Source organism: Pongo pygmaeus, chromosome 10 (genome assembly GCF_028885625.2).
Source record: "Pongo pygmaeus isolate AG05252 chromosome 10, NHGRI_mPonPyg2-v2.0_pri, whole genome shotgun sequence".
Lineage (NCBI taxonomy): Eukaryota > Metazoa > Chordata > Mammalia > Primates > Hominidae > Pongo > Pongo pygmaeus.
In genome coordinates this window covers 8,367,286-8,380,188 of record NC_072383.2, presented here as the reverse complement: position 1 = coordinate 8,380,188, position 12,903 = coordinate 8,367,286, and the positions used below count along the sequence as shown (strand labels likewise).

General features: G+C 41.1%; 1 pseudogene; it reads left to right on the top strand.

Annotated features, from left to right (window-relative positions):
• Positions 1-9,545: 9,545 nt before the first annotated feature.
• On the top strand, positions 9,546-11,458 carry LOC129009913 (glycine cleavage system H protein, mitochondrial-like; annotated as a pseudogene).
• Positions 11,459-12,903: the final 1,445 nt, after the last annotated feature.

Sequence of the window (12,903 nt, the reverse complement as noted above, 5' to 3'; positions counted from 1 at the left end):
CAGAGTCTCAGGATACAAAATCAATGTGCAAAAATCACAAGCATTCCTATACACCAATAACACAGACAGAGAGCCAAATCATGAATAAACTCCCATTCACAATTGCTACAAAGAAGATAAAATACCTAGGAATACAACTTACAAGGGATGTGAAGGACCTCTTCAAGGAGAACTACAAACCACTGCTCAAGAAAATAAGAGAGGACGCAAACAAATGTAAAAATATTCCATGCTCATGGATAGGAGGAATCAATATTGTGAAAATGGCCATATTGCCCAAGGTAATTTATAGATTCAATGCTATTCCCATCAAGCTACCATTGACTTTCTTCATAGAATTGGAAAAAAACTACTTTAAATTCATATGGGACAAAAAACGAGCCCACATAGCCAAGACAATCCTAAGCAAGAAGAACAAAGCTGGAGGCATCACGCTGCCTGACTTCAAACTATACTACAAGACTACAGTAACCAAAACAGCATGGTACTGATACCAAAATAGATATATAGACCAATAGAACAGAACAGAGGTCTCAGAAATAACACCACATACCTACAACCATCTGATCTTTGATGAACCTGACAAAAACAAGAAATGGGGAAAGGATTCCTTATTTAATAAATGGTGTTTGGAAACTGGCTAGCCATATGTAGAAAACCGAAACTGGTCCCCTTCCTTACATCTTATACAAAAATTAACTCAAGATGGATTAAAGACTTAAATGTAAGACCTAAAACCATAAAAACCCTAGAAGAAAACCTAGGCAATACCGTTCAGGGCTTTGGCATGGGCAGACTTCATGACTAAAACACCAAAAGCAATGGCAACAAAAGACAAAAAATTGACAAATGGGATCTAATTAAGCTAAAGAGCTTCTGCACAGCAAAAGAAACTACCATCAGAGTGAACAGGCAACCTACAGAATGGGAGAAAATTTTTGCAATCTATCCATCTGACAAAGGACTAATATCCAGAATCTACAAAGAACTTAAACAAATTTACAAGAAAAAAACAAACAACCCCATCAACAAGTGGGCAAAGGATATGAACAGACACTTCTCAAAAGGAGACATTTATGCAGCCAACAAACATAACAAAAAGCTCATCATCATTGGTCATCAGAGAAATGCATATCAAAACCACAATGAGATACCATCTCACACCAGTTAGAATAGCAATTATTAAAAAGTCAGGAAACAACAGGTGCTGGAGAGGATATGGAGAAATAGGAACACTTTTACACTGTTGGTGGGACTGTAAACTAGTTCCACCATTGTGGAAGACAGTGTGGCAATTCCTCAGGGATCCAGAACTAGAAATACCATTTGACCCAGCCATCCCATTACTGGGTATATACCCAAAGGATTATAAATCATGCTGCTATAAAGACACATGCACACGTATGTTTATTGCGGCACTATTCACAATAGCAAAGACTTGGAACCAACCCAAATGTCCATCAATGATAGACTGGACTAAGAAAATGTGGCACATACACCATGGAATACTATGCAGCCATAAAAAAGGATGAGTTCATGTCCTTTGTAGGGACATGGATGAAGCTGGAAACCATCCTTCTGAGAAAACTACCACAAAGACAGAAAACCAAACACCGCATGTTCTCACTCATAGGTGGGAATTGAATAATGAGAACACTTGGACACAAGGAGGGGAACATCACCCACTGGGGCCTGTCATGGGGTGGGGGGCAAGGGGAAGGATAGCATTAGGAGAAATACCTAATGTAAATGACAAGTTAATGGGTGCAGCAAACCAACATGGAACATGTATACCTATGTAACAAACCTGCACATTGGGCACATGTACCCTAGAATGTAAAGTATAATAAAAAAAAAAAAGAAATGTTTGTGATTTTTGCACATTGATTTTGGATCCTGAGACTGTGCTGAAGTTGCTTATCAGCTTAAGAAGCTTTTGGGGTGAGACGATAGGGTTTTCTGAATATGGGATCATGTCATCTGCAAACAAAGACAATTTGACTTCCTCTCTTCCTATTTGAATACTCTTTATTTTATCTTGCCTGATTGTCCTGGCCAGAACTTTCAATATTATGTTGAATAGGAGTGGTGAGAAAGGGCATCCTTGTCTCGTGCCAGTTTTCAAGGGGAAGGCTTCCAGCTTTTGCTCATTCAGTAGGATATTGGCTGTGGGTTTGTCATAAATAGCTCTTATAATTTTGAGGTATGTTCCTTCAATACCTAGCTTACTGAGAGTTTTTAACATGAAGGAATGTTGAATTTTATAGAAGGCCTTTTCTGCATATGTCAAGATAATCGTGTGTTTTGTCTTTAGAGCTGTTTACGTGATGAATTATGTGTATTGATTTGTGTATGTTGAACCAGTCTTGCATCCTGGGAATGAAGCCAATTTGATCATGGTGGGTAAACTTTTTGGTGTGCTGCTGGATTCGGTTTGCCAGTATTTTATTGAGAATTTTTGCATTGATGTTCATCAGGGATATTGGCCTGAAATTTTCTTTTCTTGTTGTGTTTCTGCTAGGTTTTGGCATCAGGATGATGCTAGCCTCATAGAATAACTCGTAGAATTAGTTAGGTTGGAGTCCCTCCTTTTCAATTGGAATAGTTTCAGAAGAAATGTTACCAACTCCTCATTAAGCCTCTGGTAGAATTCAGCTGTAAATCCATCTGGTCCTGGGCTTTTTTTGGTTTGTAGGCTATTTATTACTGTTCAATTTCAGAGTTTGTTATTGGTCTATTCAGGGATTCAACTTCTTTCTGGTTCAGTCTTGGGAGGGTGTATGTATCCAAGAATTTATCCATTTCATGTAGATTTTCTAGTTTATTTGCATAGAGGTGTTTATAATATTCTCTGATGGTTGTTTGCATTTCCTTGGTTTCAGTGGTGATATCCCCTTTATTATTTTTTATTGTGTCTATTTGATTTTTATCTCTTTCCTTCTTTGTTAGTCTACCTAGCATCTATCTATCTTATTAATTTTTTCAAAAAACAGCTCCTGGATTCATTGATTTTTTTTGAAGGGTTTTTTGTGTCTCTATCTCCTTCAGTTCCACTCTAATCTTGGTTATTTCTTGTCTTCTAGATTTGGGGTTTGTTTGCTCTTGGTTCTGTAGTTCTTTTAGTTGTGATGTTAGGGTGTCAATTTTAGATCTTTCTTTTTGATGTGGCCAGGTAGTGCTATAAATTTCCCTCTAAACACTGCTTTAGCTGCATCCCAGATTCTAGGTTGTCTCTTTGTTCTCTTTGGCTTCAAAGAACTTTTTGATTTCTGCCTTAATGTCATTATTTACCCAAGAGTCATTCAGGAGCAGGTTGTTCAATTTCCATGTAGTTGTGTGGTTTTGAGTGAGTTTCTTAATCTTTAGTTCTAATTTGATTGTGCTGTGGTCTGAGAGACGGTTACTATTTCAGTTCTTTTGCATTTGCTGAGGGGTGATTTACTTCCAAGTATGTGATCAATTTTACAGTAAGTACCATGTGGCGCTGAGAAGAATGTATATTCTGTTGTTTTGGGATGGAGAGTTCTGTAGACATCTATCAGGTCCACTTGATCCAGAGCTGAGTTCAAATCCTGAATATCTTTGTTAAATTTCTGCCTTGTTGATCTGTCTAATATTGACAGTGGAGTGTTAAAGTCTCCCACTATTATTGTGTGGGAGTCTAAGTCTCTTTGTAGGTATCTAAGAACTTGTTTTATGAATCTGGATGCTCTGTATTGGGTGTATATATGTTTAGGATAGTTAGCTCTTCTTGTTGAATTGACCCCTTTACTATAATGTAATGCCCTTCTTTGTCTCTTTTGACTTTGGTTGGTTTAAAGTCTGTTTTGTCAGAAACTAAGATTAGTATCCCTGCTTTTTTCTGTTTCCCATTTGCTTGGTAAATTTTTCTCCATCCTTTTATTTTGAGTCTATATGTGTCTTTGCATATTAGATGGGTCTGTTGAATACAGCACACCAATGGATCTTCACTCTTTATCTAGCTTGCCATTCTGTGTCTTTTAACTGGGTCATTTGGCCCATTTACATTTAAAGTTAATATTGTTATGTGTGAATTTCATCCTGTCATCATGATGTTAGCTGGTTATTTTGCAGATTTGTTTATGTAGTTGCTTCATAGGGTCATTGGTCTGTGTACTTCAATGTGTTTTTGTAGTGGCTGGTAATGCTTTTTCCTTTCCATGTTTAGTGCTTCCTTCAGGATCTCCCACAAGGCAGGCCTGGTGGTGATGAATTTCCTCAGCATTTGCTGAGGAAAAGGATTTTATTTCTCCTTCTTTTATAAAGCTTGGTTTTGCTGAATATGAAATTCTCAGTTGGAAATTCTTTTCTTTAATAATGTTGAATATTGGCCCCCAATCTCTCCTGGCTTCTAGGATTTCTACTGAGAGGTCTGCTGTTAGTCTGATGGGCTTCCCTTTATAGGTGACTTGGCCTTTCTCTCTGGCTACCCTTAACATATTTTCCTTCATTTCTACCTTGGAGAATCTGATGATTACGTGTCTTTGGGTTGATCTTCTTGTGGAGTATCATACTGGGTTTCACTGTATTTCCTGAATTTGCATGTTGGCCTGTCTTGTTAGGTAAGGGAAGTTCTCCTGGATGATATCCTGAAGCGTGTTTTCCAACTTGGTTTCATTCTCCCTGTGTCTTTCGGGTATCCCTATCAGTCATAGGTTCAGTCTTTTAACATAATCCCATAGTTGTTGGAGGTTTTGTTTGTTTCTTCTCATTCTTTTTTCTCTAATCTTGTCTACCTGCCTTATTTCCACAGAATTGTCTTCAAGTTCTGATATTCTTTCATCCACTTGGTCTATACAGCTATTGATACTTGTGTTTACATTGTGAAGTTCTCATGTTGTGTTTTTCAGCTCCATTGAGTCATTTGTGTTCCTCTCTAAACTGGTTATTTTGGTTAACATCTCCTGTAATGTTTTATCATTATTAGCTTCTTTGCAATGAATTAGAACACACTCCGTTAGCTCAGTCAAATTCATTATTACCCATCTTCTGAAGCCCGCTTCTGTCAATTCATTCATCTCAGCCTCAGCTCAGTTCTCAGCCCTTGCTGGAGACATGTTGCGATCATTTAGACACTCTGGTTTTTTGAGTTTTCAGCACTTTTGCATTGATTCTTCCTCATTTTCATAGGTATATCTACCTTTGATCTTTGAGGCTGCTGACCTTTGGATGGGGGTTTTGTGGGGTCTTTTTTGTTAATGTTGTTGTTGTTGCTTTCTGTTTTTCTTTTAGCAGTCATGCCCCTCTTTCCTAGGGCTGCTATGATTTGCTAGGGGTCCACTCCAGACCCTATCCACCTGATTCCCTCCCACCCCTGGAGATTTCACCAGTGGAGGCTGCAGAACAGCAAAGATGGCAGTCTGCTCCTTCCTCTGGGAGCTCTGTCCCCCAGAGCTCTGTCCCCATGTCCTCTGGCATGGCTCTGTCCCCATGCCAGCCAGAATGCTCCTGTAGGAGGTGTCTGGAGGCTCCTGTTGGGACATTTCACCTAGTCAGGAGGAGCAGGATCAGGGACCCACTTAAATAAGCAGTCTGGCTGCCTCTTGGTGGAGCGTGTGTGCTAAACTGGAAGGAATCCTCCTCGTCCAGACTGTCCTGATTCTCCAGAGCCAGCAGGCAGAAACAACTAAGACTGTTGATCCATGATACCACAACCGCCCCTCCTCCTAGGAGTTCCTCTCAGGGATATCAGTGTTCTGTCCATAAACCCCTGGCTGGGGATGCTGAAATTCCCACAAGGAGGCCCCGCCTGGTGAGTTGGACTGGATTGATGTCTCGCTTAACGAAGCAGTCTGGCCACGAACTGTCCTAGTCACTGTGCTGCGCTGTAGGGAATTGCTCCCGGTCCAAACCGCCCAGTCTTGCTGGGAGGGGTGGCAGGGGAAAACGGCCGACTGGAGCCACAGTGATGGCAGCTGCCCCTCCCCCTGCAGAATTCCATCTTCTTAGGCAGTCTCCAGCCTGCTGCACTGGCCGGGAGGGATTCCAAGCCAGTGGGTTTTAGCTTGTGACTTCCGTGGTTTCCATGAGAATAGGGCCTGCTGAGCGAGGCTGCTTGGCTCCCTGGCTTCAGCCCTTTCCCACGGGAGTAGACAGATCTCTTGCCTCACTGGAATTCCCAGAACTGGAATATGCAAAAACTCCTGTGTCTCAGTGCCTGCTCCAGCAGCCACCCATCTGAGCAGCCACCGTGAGTCTGCACAGTTCTGTGTTTGCGACCCAAGGCCGTGGTGGCATGGGCTCACAAGGGGACCTCCTGACCAGCTAGTTGCAAGGATCCCTGGGAAAAGTGTGGTTTTCGGGGAGGAGTAGCACAATCCCTCACCGCTTCCCTTGGCTGGGGTAGCACAATCCCTCACGCCTCCCTTTGCCCCGTGCAGCTGCCAGATGGGCCCTCACTCCACCCTGCTTTTCCTCACTCTCCATGGATCGCATCAACTTCCTAGTCAGTCTCAGTGAAAGAACCTTGGTACAGCAATTGAAGATGTAGAATTCATTCGCCATTTTCGTCCTTCTTGGTGGAAGCTGCAGAGCTGTTTCAATTCTGCCATTTTGGCTGCTCCCCTCTTGATGGAGTCTTTAGAATTTTCTAAGTATAGATCACATCGTCAGCAAAGAACTGACGTGAGGCATTTGGTTTTCTGTTCCTGAATTAATCACTAGGATAATGGCCTCCACCTGCATCTATGTTGCTGCAACGGCCATGACTTAATTCTCTCTTTTTTATTGTAATTTGTTCTTTTTTTTCTGTTTTCGACTTTTCTTTAGGTTCCAAGGTACATGTGCAGGTTTGTTACATAAGTGAATTGAGTGTTGCTGAGGTTTTTTTGTACGGATGATTTCGTTACCCCAGTAGTGAGCATAGTACCCAACAGGTATTTTTTCAACCCCTGCTGCCCTCCCAATCTCCCCCCTCTAGTAGTCCTCAGGGTCTCTTGTTCTCATCTTTATATCAGTGTGTACTGTGTTTCACTCTCACTTATAAGTGAAAACCTGCAGAATTTTTTTTTTTCCTGTGTTAATTCACTTAGGATAATGGCCTCCAGCTGCATCCATGTTGCTGAAAAGGACGCGATTTCATTTTTCTGGCCGTGTCGTAAGTACCCCACGGTGTATACGTACCACATTTTTAAAAATCCAGTCCACGGATGATAGGCATCTAGGTTGATTCCATGTTTATGCTATTGTGAATAGTGCTGCAATGAACATACAAGTGCATGTGACTTTATGATAGAACGATTTATTTTCTCTTGGGTATATAACTCAGTAATGGGGTTACTGAGTTAAATCGTAGTTTTAAGTTCTTTGAGAAATCTACAAACTGCTTTCTACAGAGGCTGAACTAATTTACATTTTCACCAGTAGAATGTTTCCTTTTCTCCACAGTCTCATCAACATCAGTTATTTTTTGTCTTTTTAGTAACAGCTGTTCTGATTGGCATGAGATGCTATCTCACTGTGGTTTTGATGTGCATTTCTCTAATAATTAGTGATGAAGTGCATTTTTTCATGTATTTTTTGACCACTTGCATATCTTCTTTTGAGAAGTGTCTGTTCATGTGCTTTGCCCATTTTTGTGGTATTGTTTTTGCTTGTTGAATTAAGTTCCTTATAGATTATGCATATTAGACCTTTGTAAGATGCGTAGTTGGCAAATGTTTTCTCCCATTCTGTAGGCTGTCTGCTTAGTCTGTTCTTTGGGGTTAGTTACTACAGAATTATTGTGTTTCTTTGGTGGTGTCACGTTTTCTTGCTTTTTCATGTTTCTTGTGTCCGTGCTTTGACATCTGCATGTCTGGTGGATCGTTCACCCCCTCTGAATATTGCAGAGTGGCTTTAATAGGAAAGACATTCACCTGCAGATGGGTCTTAGTGTACCCATTGGGAAGGATATGGTGGCTCTACTTCCCAACAGATGCAGTGGCATAGCCTCTGTGCAGCTTCTTCGGCTGCAGTCAACATCAGTGATGACTACGCATGCCTCAGCCAAAATACCAATTTCCCAAGAGGCAATATATTGCTTCAGGACTGGCCCAGGGGTCATGGCTGCTCTGGGTGACCAAGGCAGTAATTCCCTAGGAGGCAGAGTGTCATTTCAGAGTAGGCTCAGGAGCATTATTCCTCTGGGCAGCCAAGATACCATTTCCCCAGGAGACAGGCTGCCATTTCAGCTTAGGCACAGAGGGTTGCAAGTGCTTTGGGCAGCCAACACACTATTTCCCTGGGAGGCAGTGTGCTGCTTCAGCTCAAGCCCCTAGGAGCAGGGCACAGCAGCAACTGGGAGAGGTAAATGATGCCACTCTGCTGCAGGTTAGTCCCACAGGGTAGGGTGTAGCAGCAGCTCAGCTCGGGCATGGTATTCCACCAAGCAGGGGTGGTTCAGTGGCAATGAAGTCTCAGAGACCGAAGTGTGCCATAGCCTCTCACATGTAGAGCAGGACACACTCCAGCAGTGGTTCCAGGTCCAAGATGCTGCAGTATAGCAGCCCCATCAGCCATGATGAATGGGGCACAGTGTCAACTCCTCTGGGAGGAGCACAGTCATGTGAACTCCAAGCAGCTCCCTCAGGTGGGCTTTGCACCTGTGACAACTGCAGGAGTTTCCAGTGGTGAGGACTATAGATGTCCAATGTGGCAGTAGAGGCTGCTGAGGGCCTCTTGCTTATCTTTTTTTCTGCAGTGAGAAATCCTTCCTGGTTCTGACCTGATCCCAACTGGTGGCAGAGGCAAGGTGTTTCCTTCCATTCTCTATGAGACCATCCTGGATTTCTATGCTCTACAGGGTTTCTGCACTCTACAGGGTTTCTGCTTCTCCTTTGCTGTACTCTGGTGCCCTCTTTTAGCTATTCTCATCAGGATGTAGTTTTTCAGTCATGCTTTTGTCCTTGTGTGGGGATGAGTACTAAAGGCTTCTAGTGTAGGTTAGCTTGCTAATATTACTCCAGTATGAACATTTTAACATTAAGTATTTCAACACATAAACATGGGATATCTTTTCATTGCTTTGTGTCTTAAATTTCCTTCATCAATGTTTTATAGTTTTCAGTGTACTGATTTTTCACCCCTTTGGTTAAATTTATTCCTAAGTAGTTTATTCTTTTTGACAGTTTTGGAAATTTTTTAAATAATTAATGATTATTTTAAATAATTATGTAATAAAGTTATTTCTTAATAATTAAAAATAGTTAACTACTTTAAGTGATTATTTAGTAATAATTTTAAAAATAAACTCCCAGGTATATGGTCAACTAATATTTGACAAGGGTGCCAAGATGAAAACAAAATAAGAAAGGACAGTTTCCTCAGTAAATGGTGTTGGAAAAACTGGATCTCCACATTCAAAAGAATGAAATTGAAACCTTATCTTCCACCACTCATGAAAATTAATTTAAAATGTATCAAAGACTTAAATGTAAGGCCTGAAACCATAAAATTAATAGAAAGAAAAACAGGAAAAAAGCCACTTGCCATTTGTCTGGGGAATGATTTTTTTAATAGATATAAGAAGAAAAGCTCCTGTGAACATGGCACTGAGAGTGGCGTGGAGCTTGCAGGCAGTGGTCTGTAGCCTGCATGCACCCTCAGCACCTGCTGGGCCCTGCCTGCAGAGGCTCTGGTGGCTGAGGGTGGGTGCCTTCCAGACACGTTCTGCTTTCACTGCATAAATTCACAGAGAAACATGAACGCATAATAACAGAAAATGGTATTGGAACAGTGGGAATCAGCAATTTGCACAGGAGTCTTTGGGAGCTGTTGTTTACTGTAGTTGGCCTGAAGTTGAGACAAAATTGAACAAACAAGATGAGTTTGGTGCTTTGGAAAGTATGAAAGCTACTAATGAACTGTTTTCTCCTTTATCAGAAGTAACTGAAATTAATGAATCCCTTGAAGAAAATCCAGAGTTGTCAACAAATCTATCGGGGAACCAGCTCCCAGTATTTCAACATAGGTTCTTTTCTATTTTCCCTAAGTATTGGCCAGTCTGAGAAATAAAGAGTATAAACAGAGAAATTTTACAGCTGGCCTCGGGGGGTAACATCACATATTGGTAGGACCGTGATGACCCCGAGCTGCAAAACCAGCAAGTTTTTATTAGGGATTTTAAAAGGGGAGGGGGTGTACATACAGGGAGCAGGTCACAGAGATCACATGCTTCAAAGGGCAATAAAGATCGCAAGGCAAGGGCAAAATTAGAATTACTGATGAGGGTCTATGCCCCGCTGTGCTGATGAGGGTCTATGGCCCACTGTGCACGTATTGTCTTGATAAACATCTTAACAGGAAACAGGGTTCGAGAGCAGAGAACCAATCTGACTAGAATTTACCAGGCTGGAATTTCCCAATCCTAGTAAGCCTGAGGGTATTTCAGGAGACCAGGGTGTATTTCAGTCCTTATCTCAACTGCGTAAGACAGACACTCCCAGAGCAGCTGTTTATAGACCTCCCCCCAGGAATGCATTCCTTCCCCAGGGTATTAATTATTAATATTCATTGCTGGGAAAAGAATTCAGCGATATCTCTCCTACTCGCACGTCTGTTTATAGGCTCCCTGCAAGAAGAAAAATATGGCTCTATTCTGCCCGACCCCGCAGGGAGTCAGACCTTATGGTTATCTTCCCTTGTTCCCTGAAATTGCTGTTATTCTGTTCTTTTTCAAGGCACACTGATTTCATATTGTTCAAACACACGTTTTACAATCAATTTGTACAATAGTGGTCCTGAGGTGACGTACATTCTCAGCTTACGAAGATAATGTGATTAAGAGGTTAAAGTAAAGACAGACATAAGAAATTATAAAAGTATTAATTTTGGGAACTGATAAATGTCCATGAAATCTTCACAATCTATGTTCAGAGATTGCAGTAAAGGCAGGCATAAGAAATTATAAAAGTATTAATTTGGGGAACTGATAAATGTCCATGAAATCTTCACAATTTATGTTCTTCTGCCTCAGCTCCAGCCGGTCCCTCCGTTTGGGGTCCCTAACTTCCTGCAACACAAATCTTGTTATGAAAACGATTGGCTGATCACGATGACACTCAGTAACCCTTCAGAACTAGATGAACTACAGCTCACATCTGTAATCCCAGCACTTTGGGAGGCCAAGGCGGGCAGATCACCTGAGGGCAGGAGTTTGAGACCAGCCTGGCCAACATGCTGAAACCCTATCTCTACTAAAAATACAAAAATTAGCAGGGTATGGTGGCACATGCCTGTAATCCCAGCTAGTCAGGAGTCTGAGGCAGGAGAATCACTTGAATCCGGGAGGCAGAGGTTGCAGCGAGCCAAGATCGTGCCACTGCACTCCAGCCTGGGCAAGAGAGCAAGACTCTATCTCAAAAAACAAAAAACAAACAAAAAAATTTTCTAATGATTGCAGATAAATACAATATGCTTCTTTTTCACAATACCCTATGATTTTTAGACTAGGCTCTAATATTCAGAATTCATGAAATTATCTATGGTAAGCCTAGTTGTTATTATGTAATTAAAGGATAACATTGTTGTCTTAAACCTAATATAATATTGTAACTTGCTTACATCAATATCTGGATTTGGGTCAAAATACTTAATCATCTTTCCATTGGAAGTAATTGGGAGTAGAGAATTTTTTGTCAGTGGATGTACAGTGTCAGATGAAGAACAACACTATCTTAATTTCCCAAGATAGTACATTTGCTGGTGCTATTTTTATACAGTGAAACAACAGCTTTGCAGCAAAATAAGAAATAAAATATTCAACTTCATTAAAAAAAAGAAAACCAGGAAACAAAAGCAGAAATAGACAAATAGGATTGCACCAAAATAAAAAGCTTCTGCACAGCAGTGGAAACAATCAAAAAATGAAAGAGTAGCCTACAGAATGGGAGAAAATATTTGCAAACTATATATCTGACAAGGGGTTAATATCCAAAATATGTAAGACAGGGGTGTCCAATCCTTTAGCTTCTCTGGGCCACATTGGAAGAATTGTCTTGGGCCACACATAAAGTACACTAACATTAACAACAGCTAATGAGCTAAAAATCTCATAACATTTTAAGGAAGTTTACAAATTTGTGTTGGGCTGCATTCAAAGCCATCCTGGGCCACATGTGGCCTGCAGGCTACAGGTTGGACAAGCTTGATGTAAGAAATTTGTACAACTCAACAGCAATAAAAAAAACAAATAATTCAATTTACAAATGGGCAAAGAAACTGAATAGACATTTTTCTAAAGAACAAATGGCCAACAGGCACATGAAAATATGTTCAACATGACTAATCATTAGGGAAATTCAAATCAAAACTGCAATGAGATACCACCCACACACCTGTTAGAAGAGCTATTATTAAAAAGACAAAAGCTAACAAGAATTGGTAAGGATATAGATAAAAGGGAACCTTTGTGCTCTGTTGGTGGGGATATAAATTAGTACAGCTATTATGGAAAACAGTATGGAAGTTCCTCAAAAGACTAAAAATAAAACTATCTGGCAGGGCGTGGTGGCTCACGCCTGTAATCCCAGCACTTTGGGAGGCAGAGGCAGGCGGATCACAAGGTCAAGAGATCGAGACCATCCTGGCAGGCGGATCACGAGGTCAAGAGATCGAGACCATCCTGGCCAACATGCTGAAACCCCGTCTCTCTAAAAATACAAAAATTGGCTGGGCATGGTGGCGTGCACCTGTAGTCCCAGCTACTTGAGAGGCTGAGGCAGGAGAATCGCTTGAACCCAGGAGGCAGAGGTTGCAGTGAGCCAAGATCATGCCATTGCACTCCAGCCTGCTGACAGAATGAGACTCCACCTCTAAATAAATAAATAAATAAGTATAAATAAAACTATCATATGATCCAGCAATCCTACTTCTGGGTATATACCAAAAGAAAATGAAATCACT